General features: G+C 34.3%; 1 protein-coding gene across 3 annotated transcripts in view; it reads left to right on the forward strand.

The window, feature by feature from the left end:
• Window positions 1-12,138, forward strand: part of CADM2 (cell adhesion molecule 2) — a 1,067,553-nt gene that overhangs the window by 364,099 nt on the left and 691,316 nt on the right. The gene's annotated exons all lie outside the window — the stretch shown is intronic.

Consider the following 12,138-nt stretch of genomic DNA (forward strand, 5'->3'; position numbering starts at 1 on the left):
GAATTAGGCAATCAATTAAAATGTGAGAGTTTTACCTGAAACCTTGAAAAATTGATACAATCTTAACACAAAAATTCATGAGAAGCTCTTAACCCTACTTAAGAGAGAATATATTAATCAAATTTTAAAATATTGTTTGTTCTAAAATATTATAATTGTATATATTCATAAAAATAATTTCTTATTTTTTCATATGGTCTTGTATTTCATCAATGAATTTGATTCAAATACAATGAATACAAAGAAAAATAGCCTGAGCTATTACCTACATTCGAGTAGTATGAAAACAAAAGTCATTCAGTCTACTTTCTCATAATCATAATTTTCTGTATAACCCTGTATATTCAGAGTTTCCTAGTAGGGCCTCTGTTCTGAAAATCTTTGTCAAGACATTCTCAATGCAATCATTACCTCCCCTCTTCTAAATGACATCTTTTATCTCCTATTCAGAGATCTCAATTGCTCTGGTAAGAGTCCAGAGATTGTTTTCTGTTCACTCAGCCTTTCCTCATTTATTAAGGTTTAACGTTCAGAGGTTTAACCATAGATAAAAGAGTTAAATGAAATTGAATTGTCTTTTTGCTTAAAGTGGCATTTCTTACATACTCTGCTCTCTTCTGTTTCTTCATGTGTTTATATGTGAACCTCAGTAAAACTAGAATTGGGAGGTTAAATACAGATATTGCCAATTTTAGGGTATTATTGTTCATCGATGTTTATCCTAGACATTTATTTCTAAAGCTAAGTTTTTGCTTTGTTTTGCTTTACTTTTGATACCTATTTCTCCCTTTCTGTCTTCCCTAACAATCTATACTTTCGTTTGGCATTACAGTGGGAGAAAGAATTGTTCCTATCCTATTTTGAGAATTACTTCATTTAGTTTACTTTTCTTCACTTTTTTTTTTAACTAACAAAAGTTAATTGTGAATATAAAACATAGATTGAACATGTCAAAAACTTACTCTGCAGATATTGACAACACAAACTGTTGATAAGAAGATAAGATAAAGATGAGTGTTTTGATTATTGCAGCGAGAGAGAAGAGAGAACCTTGCAAAACTTAGACAGTGTCTTGGACTGGGGAACATAAGGTCGGAATTTATTGAGAATTGGATGTTTGATTTGAGGTGGATCTTTCGAAGCAAGAACTGGACTAGGATGGGTTAAAGACCATGCCATAGCAGTTCAGGATTGGTAGAGAGAGCAAGGTGGGAATTTAAGGCAAGAGGAGCAAAGAATCTTAAGGAAAAGCTGCCGGCTGATGTTTCACTGAAGAGTAGGTGGGTGTTTCAGAAAGTCTCTATAATGAACAGTCAAAACCTCTGCCTTGGCACCGTATTTTTGAAAGAATAAATCATGCTTATGAAGACAGAGGAATATTAAAGGAACACTAACGAGGACAGAGGAATAGCGCAAAGTCATGTTAATGTAGGCAGTAAGGTATGATTTTAGTTCTTAGTGTCTAGACTGAGGGTGGGATTAGAAGGTTTTGGTTACCAAATAACATCTAAATAAATGCTTTCATACCACTATCACATGAATTTGTTTCATATCCAAAGCGAATATAGATTATTTTAATGTTGATATAACTCTCTATAATACAATGAGAAAATGCATGTCTAAAATTTTAAATGAACATTTTGTAAAATTAAATATTTGTACCATGACTTATTTTGTCATGATTGCCATTTTCCTGTGCATTTTGATTTATTCCTAGTTTACCTCCAAGCCCTGTACAGCCAGTATTTCTTCATCCTTCTACCACGTACTTTTATCTATCTTCCAAAAACCCTCTTGGTCTCATCTTTTCCTATTCCTAATACTAATATATCATCACTTATCCAAGCATAATTTGTCTTTTATTTATTCAGTTATTTCATTCAGAAGTTCAAAAAATACTAGGATCTTTCATAGCGTTTGGGCATGGAGCAGGAAGCCAGTCAGATCTGCAGCCTCACAGTATTTAGTTTAGTAGATAAACAAAGACTGTACATGAGAAAGTATTGTAAGAAGGGACTCATCATCTAGAACAAGAAGTTTGCATTATTAACCCAAAAAAGAAAAAGTGGAGATGGGGTAATATGTAATTCTCCCACTACATACCATACTATCAAGCTGAATTTTGAAAGATGAAATTATATTCCCCTGTGGAACGAGGTATAGTTTAAAATAAGGGGTATTAATTGAAGCATGAGTTACTGTGGAAATGATGTTAGCAGAATTTTGTATATAGCTATGATCAAACAGAAAATATTTTGAAAGAACAAGAAAAAATATTCTCAAAAATAATTTTAAAAGGTAAAGCTCAGATATACTGTACCAAGTTTTTTATTTAATAGACTCACTCTACCTCTTCATGTTTATCACTTAGTAGCATCCTCTGGAAGGGTGTATGAACATTTAATGCATATATGCATGAAATCCGTTGACTGTTTGATGAACTATATTCCAGATGCTTACTCAAATAAAATATTTCTAAATTTGGCATGATTGAACTGTAAAAAAATGGAGGCATCTTTGCTGAGTTAAAGTGTTTTTGTTTGAACTTACAAGGAAGCTTCCACCAGCTGGTATTGCTTACCATAGTGGTGGAAATATTTCATATCTTAGAATTAAATTATACTCTGTCCAGTCAAACAGAGACATTGAAAGGATATCACATCAAAATAGGCATAACGTATAATTAAAGAAAAAAGCTGGTGCTTCTTCAGAATGTTAAATGGGAGTAAGTTGACAAAAGAAATAAAATGTTGTGTTTTTCCTTCATGTTCACTCCATTATTCCATGAATTACATTAAACTTTGTCCCACGCATGACCTTGAATATTTAACCACCTGCTCAGTTTGATCTGGGAACACTCAGGCTTTGAAAAGCTGCCTGCATAAGACCTGACAAGAGTGTGCTTCGCAAATATGTAAAGTTTACTGCACGGGCTGAGGGAATGCGGGAATTGTTCAGCTGCCTGCAAGTATTTCTGGTCCTGAAAATTTGGGAAATTGCTCGTAATGCAGCTAGAGGTTTTTAAAGCCTGGGCTTGTCTATATTTGAGTAGTGCCATTTAAAATGAGATTTAGAATATTGTTCTCTTAGTGGGAACATCTTTTTAAGGGAGACTATAAGAATTGCATGGAGGCAGTTTCACCTCAACTTGTGAGTCATTGACTTCCTTATATTTACTCTCTGGAGTACTTATACAGTGCAGACACCCATTAGAACAATGGTGGAGGCCGGACGCGGTGGCTCACGCCTGTAGTCCCAGCACTTTGTGAGGCCGAGACGGGCGGATCACGAGGTCAGGAGATCGAGACCATCCTGGCTAACGCGGTGAAACCCCGTCTCTACTAAAAAAAATACTAAAAAAACTAGCCGGGCGTGGTGGTGGCGCCTATAGTCCCAGCTACTCGGGAGGCTGAGGCAGGAGAATAGCGGGAACCTGGGATGCGGAGCTTGCAGTGAGCCCAGATCGCACCGCTGCACTCCAGCCTGGGTGACAGAGCGAGACTCCGTCTCAAAAAACAAACAAACAAACAAAAAAACAAAACAAACAAAAAAAAACAAAGAAGGAAAGAAAAATGGTGAAAATAATACATATTTACACATGCAACACACAGAGATATCTTAATATATATAAAATAGTTGTTAGAAATACTGTTTAAGTCATATATTGCTATTGACTTTGAGTATTTCCTTAAATACTTTTACATATAAAGCAGATAGAAGATTATGACAATTTATCTCCTGATTTAAAAGTACAGGTAACTTATATTTTAGTTTTTGTTTTTGGAGGTTTCTTGAAAGGTTAACAATTCAAGCACTATAGTTCATCTTATAAAAGTATTTCTTTCTGATAGATCCAAAATAGCTTTACAGAATCTATACATACCGATTGTGTTGTCATCTTTTGTATTGTAAAAGTAGCACTAGAAGACAAACACATTTAGAAAAGGAAAGCAGTTGACTTAAAGTAAGTTGTGAGTCTAACGTTAGTAGGACTATGTTGCCAAATAAAAACAAAGAAAAATGACTTCAAGATTATCTAACTTAAGAAGTTTATATTATTCTGTTACTCTTGAAAAAAAACCAGCTAATTTATTCTATGATTATCACATTGGAAAGTCAGGGATAAAGATGATTTTGATTGGGAATTAGGGATTGAAATGTACTTCACAGCTTCATTTATTTGGAGGACCAGGACTGATTTGGTTTACTTTCGGTTTATCTCAGAGTTGATTAGGGGGCGGTGTTTTGTTTTCTTGTTTTCTGACTTGGAAGATGATATATAGACTCACAGTGGCAGAAGGGTGAAATATCAATTTTGCTTCCACAATATCCAGACCAATTACATGCCTTTTTGATATTTATAATTTTATGAGTTAAAAAGAAAATCACCTTCTTTCTCAAATGACTGGATGACCATGTCAAATCCAATTTAGCTTTTCAAATGAGTTTTTAGTCTCTGAATCTACTGTATCCATGTGGTTCTGGTTATTAATAAACTTGAATTTTTCTTCCTCAAATAGACACAATGCTATGCTGCTGTTCCTGGAATCATGCTAAGCTTTACAGAGAGATTTTAATTTAATACTAGTGAGTCCTTAAGTAGAAGTTTTCAAGTCAGCTTACAATGAATATTTTTACAGGTATGAATTCCTGAAGGCTTATTTATCCTTAAATGTTGAACATATTCACTTGTTCTGTAGAGTGAGAGCTACTCTATTTTTAGAGATCTTCTAGTAAAATGATTTGTTGAAGCTTGGATTATTTTTTCTTATTTTTTTTGTTTTTATGCTTTGATAAATTGAAGAGAAAAGGGATATCTCATTGACTAGAATTTCAAAGCTCAAGGTACACTTAGAGAAGTTGAAGTCAGTGACTTTTATAACTGAAGAGAAACACGCAGCAGGAATCCATTCTATTAGAGCACTTTAGTAAAGAATCACAGCGAGACAATGTTCCCCTCTCAATTGCAATGTAAGACATTCTATGAAAATAAAAATCAGTTGTACAATTTTCAGGTTTACCTTCGCTTTGTTCTTGCCCCTTATATTTATACTTCGCTCCTTTACGCATAAATATGCCTGGTTTCAGGGAAATAATTCTGTCTTCCATTTTTCAATTAATTTTATATGATTTATTTTCATTAATTGTATTATTTTCTGTTTCTTTCTTTAGGTTTTTGTTTTTTGGTTTTTTTTTTTTGCAGTAAGTTATTTTATCACAGTGAATCATTATTAAGGATTGTGTTTGTTTTCCTTTACTTAGATTTCCCTTTCTTAACAACCACTCATGTCAATATCTCTTTGGTTATACAGTATTGCTACATCAATTGATTTGCATGTCAATAGTAAAAGTATATTCATTAGATGTCTTGCTTTTTCCTCCTTTCCACTCAGTATTTTTTTAAAATTCTTATTACCAAAATCAATGCACCTAAAATAGTGAAGAATTAGGTAACCATTTGTTCTTGCTTTATAATGAAAATTTGGCCGTTTATATTATACAATAAAAATATTAACTTTGTTTCAAATAAAAGTGAAAATATTTATCTTTCAATTTCAATAAATGTTAGGTCGTTATTGGCACTGAGGGATATAATCATACATAACTATATATGTACAATTATTCTAATTGAATCAAAGTACAAATATCCTTTACTTGTCAACGCGATTTTTTTTGGAAGTTTATTAATTAGGAATAGAACTGACTACAAGAGTTTTTTTAAAAGAGTATGACGACTTTTATTGTTCATTTATTTTTATTTTTTATTTTTGAGACCGAGTCTCGCTCTGTCGCCCAGGCTGGAGTGCAGTGGTGCGATCTCAGCTCACTGCAAGCTCCGCCCCCCGGGTTCCCGCCATTCTCCTGCCTCAGCCTCCCGAGTAGCTGGGACTACAGGCGCCGCCACCTCGCCCGGCTAGTTTTTTGTATTTTTAAGTAAAGACGGAGTTTCACTGTGTTAACCAGGATGGTCTCGATCTCCTGACCTCGTGATCCGCCCGCCTCGGCCTCCCAAAGTGCTGGGATTACAGGCTTGAGCCTCCGCGCCCGGCCATGACGACTTTTAAAATATACCTTTATTAATATTCAGCCACATGGCATAATGAAATATAGTTTTACCTTTAAAACGAATGGCATAATAAAATACTGAATTACATTGCAGTGTCTAAATCAACCAATAGTTAGAAAATTGTTGACTTATATATGAATTTTGGAGAATCATTATTTATATGTTGAAATATATCATATCAAAATGTGACCTAATGCAGAGGCAAAGAAAGAAGTGTAAATGCATGTATTTGTGTGCATGTGGGTGTTTTAAATATATACATCATTTTATAAAGTATACCTAACAGAGACAGAGAAAGAGAGAAGCCCATTCTTTTCTAAGATCAGAAAGTTAACCTGAGTTCTGTCAATGGAAGAATGAAGAAATAAATTTGGAAAGGAGAGCTTTATTTCTTATAAAGAATTGCAGATTACAGGCTGGTTATCCCATAGGCTGGGAAGCCGGGTCTCTGGCAGAAGACAAGAGTAAGCATTTCAAGGAGGTTATAAAAGGAACAGAAATTTATGCTGGTGAGACGGCCAAATATACGCATTTACTCTGCTGTAGGAGGAGTCACGAATACGGAAGGTGAGACATGTGCATGCACAACTGAGCTTCATGTGTCTTCACAGAAACCCATGTCCAAAAAGTGCCCTTGTCATTAGCTTGACCCAAGGGTTAAGTGTCGACGCTCTGACTTCAAAAAATAAAGCAGAGGTTGCAAAAACCCTAATTGTGCACACTCTGTGATTTGGCCAAAACCAATCCAGGATGGCGGTCAGTTTTTAGGAAAGGAGGCATTGTGAAACTGGTGAGCTGTCACCTCAAAACAGCAAAGAGGGAAGGAAGGGGAGTCCGATGGAGGTCAGGATGATGGTTAGCTAAAGTCAATAAAGGAATGAATCATCTGTTTTTGTTTTCCAGAGCTGTCTTCTTACTCCTCAGGAAATAATTTTGGTTAAAGTTTCATATGTAAAGAGAATACTGAGGCATGGTCAGCACCTATCCCATCACGGCCAGGAACTCGATTTTTTAAGGTTACTCTAGGTCCCCTTGGCTTAGAGACTTAGGATATTATTTTTATTTCTCACTTCATATGCAGATTTGTTTGCCATGAAATAAATTGGACTAGATAATTTTTTAATAGAAGTTAACAAGAGATGTTCATTCAGATCATTTTTTCATTCACTTATTTAACAAGAATTCATGGGGACTTACTCAGTGCCAAGCCCTATTTTAGATGCAGAGAGTAGAGCAGGGACAAAACAATTGTAGATAATGGTGAGTGCAAAGGAAAAAATAAAATCGCGAAAACATAGAGCTGCGATGTTAGATAGGGTGGCTTTGGAGGATAGCTGTAAATTGTATCTGAGAAAAGAATATTTTAGTAACTGGCAAGATCTGAGATGATAGTGGGTATATTGTCTTTGAGAACAGAAGGGTCTGTTGTGTTTGATGCAGAATAAAGGAGGGAAAGAAGAGTGGGCTAGTGATGTATTTATTCTCAGTCTGTTCACAGATCTGAATGACTGCTGCACACATTTCATGTCTGTTGTAACATGAGCTGGGAATAGGATATTCTGATCTAAAAATAGAGGGTCACCTTTAAACTTAAATGGAGATAGAAATGTTGTGATCCACCAAACAGGCCATTCTAAATCATGTTTTAAATTAAATAATTCATTCAAACAAATACTACTGGGGCATGTTTTATGTAACAAATAAAATGTTTTTTTGGTCACAATTAGAACAGATACTATGCCAACCCTCACTAGCTGCCTATCTAGTGGGTGAGGTAACTATACTGTCAGATAATTTCAACAAATGATGTAGCAGACGGAAACAGCGAAGTAGGTAAGAATGTTCTAATACTAGAGTATTCAGGGATGTCTTTCTATATGACTAGTTGAATTCTACCGTCAATCTTGAGGAATGATTGGGAGTTAATATATAGAAAAACACAAAGAAAAAATACTAAGGAGTTGGGGAGAAGGAAGAGCTGTAGTGAGATGGAGCTGAACACCTCTAAACAATTGAGAAACATTTGTAGCTGTTGCACAGAATTCCAGGAGAGAGTCAAGGTTGGAAAGCTAGTTCAGGGTCAGTCCATGCAGAATCTACAGGCCTGTGAAGGACTCTGGTATTTCGACAAGTGGAAGCCAGATTTTAATTAGAAAAGATAATACAATGAGATCTACATTTTGAAAAGATGCCTAAGGTGCACATTCTTGACTTTCAGTAGCTCAAGAATTACGGGAAAGGGAAACATACACATAATATTATTTCACAAGACACATTAACAAGTTCTTAAGCAAAAATAATAACATAATAGAACTAAGAATGTTCAGACGCTATGCATTTAATGTTCTGTTCATTTTCTATTTACATTTGATTTTATAACTATGACATTCTATTTCTACTATTTTATGAAGACTTTGAAAAACAGCAGTAAAGCAGAACCTGGAAGTTTTTATTTATAAATACAAGATTACTCAAAAGTGATGGGAAATTTTTGAATGGGTATTTATGATAAAATCTGCAAAGTTTAATAAAGACAAATTGATTGAGATGATACATGATATCACTGACTTTCCACTCACTGCTGGGATATAGAAGTATGAGGATTAGTTGGTACCAGTTCTTCTATGATTAACAAGGCTACAAGAAGAGGTTTTTAAAAAATTTTCTTAATTTTATATTTGCATTGAGACAAACAAATTGAAATTTTGTTATTCTTGTTTTGTAAAAATTAAATACCCTATTATTTATATCCAAACTTCAACGTATGTGGGGGAAAAACCCTAAAAGCAAAAGGTATCTAGTCCTTTACTGGCTTAACTTTGGAAATGGCTTGTCGACACTCTCCATCACCCTTACTAGCAAATTGTAGAAATTGGCAGCAAGCTTAGAAAAAATACAAATTGCTGAAATTTCAAACATTAACTGTCAAAAAAGAAGAATTTAATGTGTCTCTATGACTCATTTTAAATACATCTTCCTTTTACGTTTTATCTGACTTTCAAAAAATTATTTTTAATTCTTCCACCTAACTTTTACGAAATTCTTATAACTAGGATCATTCTTTGGATTCAGACCATCTCTCAGAGATAAGGTAATTACCATTTATTATTGAGTACATATTATAGCTAGTACTGTAAATATATAGTATTCCATTTAATTATTTTATCCATCTAATTGGAGAGCAATTAGTTTCCACATTTTACAAATAGAAAACTCAAGTTATGTAGTATCATTTGTCTGATAAATGGCAAAATTAGATCTTTAACCCTGTCTAATTTACTCCTAAATCCATTCATCTTTATCATACTACCTTCCCAAGAGTTGCATTAAAATGCACACATATTTTAGAACCTGGAAGGCAAGATAGTGTAAAACTTCCATGTCTTCTTCTTCAATAAATACTAAGTAAATTATCAATGGGCAAAAAACAGTGGAGATTGTATCATTTAAAGTTATTAGCTACAATGAGGAAGATGAGAAGAGTTTCTAAGGGAATGAGTCACATCAGAGATGATTGATAAGACAGAACGCTAACCAGGGAGGGACCTCAAACTGTATGATCAAATGGAGGAAGAGAATCATGACGGTGGGTGGACTCAAACATATTCCTCTGATTTCACAATAGATTGCATGGCCAACCTTTATGTCCTACAAATGTATTTGTATATACTAAAGACCAAGTTATATCAACTTCAGTGCCATTGACATTTTGGCAGGAATGTTCTTTGTTGTGGGAGACCAGCCTAGGAATTGTATAATGTTGTATAATGAATGCTGCAAATTGTGTAATGAATGCTGCATCCCTGGGTTCTACCCCCTAGATGTCAGTAGTATGCTGTCCCCCAGTTGTCACAATCAAACATGTCTGCAGACATGCCCAAATGTCCCCTGGACAGCAAAATCACTCCTGGTGGAGAACATTGTTTTTCTTTATTCTGAGCATTGAATTATATATCTGAGCATTGAATTATGTTTCTAGAATTATATATCTAAGAAATTTGGGGGTAAACTAAGTCCAGTCTTATTAACTGAAGAGTGTTATACAACCTTTTCCAAAAAAAAAAATATAGTTCAAAACCAGGGAAAAGACTTTTACAAGTAGCCTGTGGGCTCAGAGTTTGGTGATGGGCAGAACAGCAAACGAGGCTGATTATCCAAGAATTCAGTTGGTGGGTGTGAGTTGAGCCCAGTACAACAGTATGAGCTGAATATGCATTTTAATGTGCCTAATGATTTCTGAAAATCTTTTGCGATGATGTATTAGACTGGTCAATTTAAACAGTGATTGATCAAAGGAAAGAAATTGCATAGCCAATAAAATTGATGAAAAATGTTAAGAAATCAAGTACTAATCTTAGAAGAACTGTTTATGTGTAATGTCCACAAGAAATACTCATTATGAAGACATATTCACTGCATACTGTTAAGTTACTTGTATATTAAGAGTATAATACATATGTGGTTCAGAAATGGATAACTTTAAGAGGCTGTTTTAGTGACTGGTTAACCAAACATTTATTTTAATGAACGAGTGAAGCTGCAGATAGGAAAGAATCTTGTAGTTCGTGGATTGCGCTTAACGTGAAATTGTCCAAAATCAACTGCAGGTTAGCACTTGGTCATTTCCGAAACACTTTATAATGTGACAATAGTTTCGTGTAAACTCAAACAAATATAAATCATTGCTTCAAGAGTCCTAAGGGACCTGGCACAATCTTTCCACCAGGACATCTTCTTTTACAGCCTCATTACACTTGCCATTGATTCATGGGTGTTAGGCTTGACTGAGGAGGGTGGAAGGAGCTAAGGAATTCAGTATGCTATATTTCAACCATGCAAATGAGCATATTTCCCTGGGACTAAAAGGCAGCAATTCTAAAAGAAATTGATTAATCTCTGTCCATTCTTGTTATGCTTTTGTTGAGATTTTCAAAGTAATCCAAATCCTTGAACAAGCATTTTCAGTATAGCATTGCATTATGTCTTTAAAGCTGGCTAGAGAAAGTTTAAAGATTATCAAGAAATACTCTTATGCGGGAAAATCATAGGGACAGTAAGAGGCAGGGCAATGTGTACAGAATGGAAACAAATTAAAAACAAAATCTGTTGGAAATCAGGTATGGCGAGTTGTGTCCTATAGAATAGTCTTTGGCCAAATTATAAGTCAGTGAAATAAATTCTATCTGTTGGGATATAACAGGATCTGAGACAACCCTGACATGATATTCATAACAAAGCACTCTTTCCTTAGATCAAGACTACTGATACTTTCTCTGATTCTTTTTATTCCAGGCCAATGTCAGCATATATCTTTTGGGGGATGGGGGAAGAAGGAGAAGAAAAGGGAGACTAGGATAATTGTAAACTATACTAATAGTAAGCAAGTTGAGAAAACAGTGTTTCATTAACTTTGTAGCCTTGTCCATACTGCTTTGCATACTGTAAATGCTGCAAAAAATGTACCCCGAGATCTGTGAAAACCAATATTTTCTTTTAAAATTAAATCACTGTATTTAAACATAAATAGTATTCTATCAGGCAGATTCTCAAATCTGTTTAAAAATCATGTAATGAACTCTCCATTAAAGCATTCAAATTCATTTTTGCCACAATGCCATTGTATTCAGGGCTTCTGATAATATAATAATGATACAATATATAAAATTAAACTAAAGATGTGAATATTCACATATACAAAGATAAGTACAAAATAACGTGTTCATTTTTGGAAATATCAAATAGATTTCTTTGAGTTTCTGGAATACAAGTGACTTCAATAAATAAGCAGATTAAGTATTATGGATTTTTACTAAAGATAGCATTGAAAACCATTAGCAAGAAGGACATAAAACACTTAACATATATTTCTCACAAAGCTTATGACTTATAATACCAGTGACACATCTACTGTTGTTAGCTAATAACACAAAAATATAAAATAGGTTTTTAAAGTATATGGTCTGTCCTATCAAAAAATAGTATCTCAGATGAAATCAACATTTAAAAATAGCTATAGACAAATATAAGTAAAAAAAATAAAAGCTGATTCACACAAATTTGCTCGTCAGGTC

Source organism: Papio anubis, chromosome 2 (genome assembly GCF_008728515.1).
Source record: "Papio anubis isolate 15944 chromosome 2, Panubis1.0, whole genome shotgun sequence".
NCBI lineage: Eukaryota > Metazoa > Chordata > Mammalia > Primates > Cercopithecidae > Papio > Papio anubis.